The sequence below is a fragment of the Gastrolobium bilobum genome, unplaced genomic scaffold, assembly GCF_033153095.1.
Source record: "Gastrolobium bilobum isolate Gb01-03AN ecotype WA unplaced genomic scaffold, APGP_CSIRO_Gbil_v1 utg33308, whole genome shotgun sequence".
Taxonomy (NCBI): domain Eukaryota; kingdom Viridiplantae; phylum Streptophyta; class Magnoliopsida; order Fabales; family Fabaceae; genus Gastrolobium; species Gastrolobium bilobum.
In genome coordinates, this window is record NW_026896102.1 from 9,069 (window position 1) to 13,328 (window position 4,260).

General features: G+C 33.3%; 1 long non-coding RNA gene across 1 annotated transcript; it reads right to left on the reverse strand.

Moving 5' to 3' along the window:
- Positions 1-546: 546 nt before the first annotated feature.
- LOC133297802 (uncharacterized) lies at positions 547-3,804 on the reverse strand. The gene is made up of 3 exons (XR_009749681.1): positions 3,662-3,804; positions 1,610-2,386; positions 547-770 (listed from the first exon to the last, which is right to left on the reverse strand). It is a non-coding gene; the product is annotated as an uncharacterized LOC133297802 (long non-coding RNA).
- Positions 3,805-4,260: the final 456 nt, after the last annotated feature.

A 4,260-nucleotide genomic window follows, 5' to 3' on the forward strand; every position in this document is an offset into this window, starting at 1 on the left:
GCCTGCATTTTGTAGCTGCCTATTGAGCCGTGGGACAAGAAATTGAGAAGAGAGAGAGGGCTATCATAAATAGTATAAAAAATAAAAAAATAATATATTAGGCAAGCCTGAGAGGCTCTAAGGCCGAGCTTTTGAATTGGAGCTTGAGACCTTTTTATTAAACGAGCTTTTATACAAGTCCAGGCTGGGTCCAACAATTAATTTTAGACATGTAAACTCAGGCCTTCACGAGCCGAGCCAAAGGCTCCTGTAAGGCCCCTGGCTCGTTTAGCACCCCTACTCGGAATCAATCACATAACCAGCTCAAAGAGACAAACTTGTAAAGATATGTCGACTCACCTCAAATAGGTAATTAAAGTTTGTATATATAAAAAAAAATGCAATTCCACTAAAATGATGAAAAACAAAACTATTATTTTATACGAAAAGATAACGCTTGTTACTTCATGTACTTTTGGAATTAGCTAGCATCTTACATTGGATTATTTTCCCGCCGGGGAAACAAATTGAAATGAATTTATATACAATTCTGTTTTAAATACGATCATGAAAAAATTTATAGATTTGAATGAATCATGACATTCCATCGTGAATTGAAAAGTTGGAGTTGCTGAAGACCTTGCACGACTAGTTCATATAAGAGTTTTAATTGGATTAAGTTGGGTATTAGCGAGTTGATAGTTCCATGGGCCTCCATTGCTCCCATCTTATTATTTGTAAGCAAAAGATAAGTCTGCCCATTGCTATGCTGTGTAGTTGCGCTTTACTCCCTGTAAAACAAAATAAACGATAAGAGGCATAGTAATATTTTTTACTAACATTTTGCTCATTTTTTAATAGGAAAGAATATTAAACTGGTTGTGCGATACATTACAATTTATACGAGAAAAAATGCCTGAACAATTAAAACCTAGATTAACTTCTATGCAAGTTTTTAAAAGTCTAGCTATGTATCGATTTGTTTTACTATTAACAATTGTATCCAATAATAAATTACAGGGAATATCAAAAAGTCTGCCGCAAAGTAAAAATGAAGTGAGTCCATCATTTAATCAGTTTCTCTCTTCTTATAGGTTTCTTTCTCTTTGATTTACTTTATGTGGCAGAATTTTTTTTTTCTGCCATAGATGCAGAAATGATATTCCCTAAATTATAATGTAAACTTTTTGATCTGTATGTAAAATATAAGTATCATATATTAAATGAGAAAAGTGTATTTCTCCTTTCACAAAAAGATAAATATAAATGTCATATATTAAAAATTGTATCCAATACCAAACCCATATTAAATAGGTAGCTATACTTATTACTTAAGATCTCTATGCAAAAAAGAAATATTTTCAGTAGAAAGAAAATAATATCTGAAAGGTCTCTCAGAAAGATCAGATTGAAAAATGTTTTCACTGGCGTGCAAATCTACAAAGCTTGTGAAAGAAAAAGACTGATTATTACATTTGTACCCCAAAACTATAATACAATTCACAGAACTTGCTCAACAATCAACGTAGAAAGAACATGTAGGAAAGTACTAACAGCAGCAACCTTACCTCACATGCACTTATCCTAAAAGCACATTGTTAGATATATGAAAACTGGTATTAGAGCTTACACAATCAAGTGGTCAAAAATTCCATTTTTGTCATCTCCGCTCTTCTATGAAGGTTAAATTCCAGCACAACGTAAAGTAAGTCTAAACTTTGAGCCTTCCTTCACCTGAGTTTGAGATGGCGTGTTAAAATATATATGAAACCAATTTTGAACCTTCACCTGAAAGTTCAATTTTTTACTGAGAGTTGGTCCTTTACACATTCTGTAGAAAAGCCTGAAGTCAGTTTCTCAATCATCCTGAAGATTGAAATATTGATGGTCTTCCCATTAAAGTAGTAAAAGTAGAACACAAAACAACTAAAGAAAATTATTAATTTAATAGGGCATGAAAGTGACAATACTTAAACACTGAGCATAAAGCAAATCACTAATTCAGTACTCAAATCTCAAAGCTCAACTTACATGATGAAAAAGATTGAAGCAAAATGAACAGTGAGATAGCTTTCAACACAACAAAAATAATCAGGATCCAATCCCGTACATTTAGTTAAAGACCACCAATTGAATTTCACTTGCCTGCCATCTCCAAAGCTACCTACATTTTGGCAGTCAAAACACAAAACCATAGAGCACTGCAAAGAGCACCAAGCATTAGTGCTGTAAATCCACATGGTTCCTCAAGTTATTTCCCAAAGCTCAATCCAGGTGCTATAAAGCTCCATGCACAGGGTTCAGGTAGCCTCATCTTGCATTTACAAGAGGCTGATTATATGATTCAAACTTTTGACCTCTGGATCACGCGGCAAATAACACCAAAAACAATAGTATACTCCCAATCCTAATTAAACAAGAAAACAAATCATGAAATATAAGAAAATATGAAAACCAAACCTAGAAGATCATTTAAGATACACTAAACTATTTTAAGATATAATCACGACGTTATACGATCATTTCTTGATATTCTAACAACCTTTATCTAATGCCAATTACCAATTTTAATAATTAAAATGAAGAAGAGAAGAACTTAATGCATTTAGAAAAGTGTTTCGAACCCTTTAATCATGTTGGTCTGAAGCTGCTTAGGAATTACATCTGTGCTAGACTTCAACAAATGGGTGGTTTTGGCCTTGAAGACTACGAACACACTTGTATAGTCAGGAGCTTTTCATCATGTTAGAAAGTTACCTTGTCCAATTAAATGACTACATATGACAAATATGTTCTGGATACAACCAACTAAAGAAGTGGGTAAGAATCCTTCTTACCTATAGGCTAGAACTAAGGGTAGCATAACCAATGAGCAAGGATATAAATGTTTCATTCAAGATAGTTTAGCATTCAATGTCAACAAAAATGGTCAGATACTGTTTTAGTAATTAGATAACCATGGAGAGAAACTATCCGTTTCAATAATATGTCCTTTTCTGTTCACGGCTATGCAATATGAGGAAGTTTTATCAAAATCCTTTTAGAAAATGCTTTAAAAACAGTACAAAAGAATACACAAATAACTGCAAATTATAGTGAGATTCTTGAGATCTTTAATTAATAGCTGTCACATGACAAGTCAGGATCAGAAAATTATTAATTATTACATATATTACATACACGAAATAAAACCCTTTTTCAAATTCTTTATACTCATAGTTTGGGGTCCTTGGATTTGCAGCCACCAGTTTGTAGATTGAACCAAAACCTCTGCCACGAGGTATTGGAGATGAAAACAAAAGAAGAGATAGATAGAGAGGGTCCCGCCATTTGTAAAACACAATGTGTCCTTTTCTCTCCTACGGCACTTGTCATCAATAAATATCAATCCAAAACATTAATGACGAGGACAAGGTGTAACCTTTCTGCTAAAATAGTAGAACATACTATCTACAGTGCAAAAAGATTCAAAATAGCTAATTCAACAAGAGCCTAGAGCATTTGATTGAGAATCAATTTGGAACTATAATTCTGATTCTGTCAATGGTTTAAGTAAGAAACCCCAATCAAATCATGCTAAAGATTATAGTTGTTAATGCCATATGTTCCCAACCATCGACTGGTACAAAAGACAAAAGTTGGGATGTTTCCTTCACCAGCTTAGTATAAATTAAATGCATACCTTTCAGATTTATGGATTTGCCCATTGTGAAGTGAATCGCCTGCAAATTTCCTGAACCTTCAATTTCAATTTGTCAAATTCGGGACAGTTCCTAGCAATATTTATGAAAAAGAAAGACCAATAATTAAATCTGTACCCCATAACTATATATACATTTCACAGAACTTGCTCAACATAGAAAGAACATGTAGAAAAATAACTACAGCACCAACATTACATCACATGCAATTATCCTAAAAGCACATACTGAAGAAAAGCCTGAAGTCAATGTATCAATCATGCTAAAGATTGAACATTGAATGTCTTTCCATTTAAGTAAGAGTAGAACACAAGACAACCAAGGAAAAATATTAATTTAATAGGCCATGAAAGTGAAAATACATAAACACTGAACATAAGGCAAATCACTAACTCCATACTCAAATCTCAAACTCCAACTTGCATCATGAGAATAAATGGAAGCAAAATTGACAGTGAAATAGCTTTCAACACAACAAAAATGACTCATGGATCCATTGGCAATGCCTTGATCCCATCCATAAATTTAGCTACAGACTATCAACGAAATTTCACTTGCCTGCCATCTCCAAAGTTACATA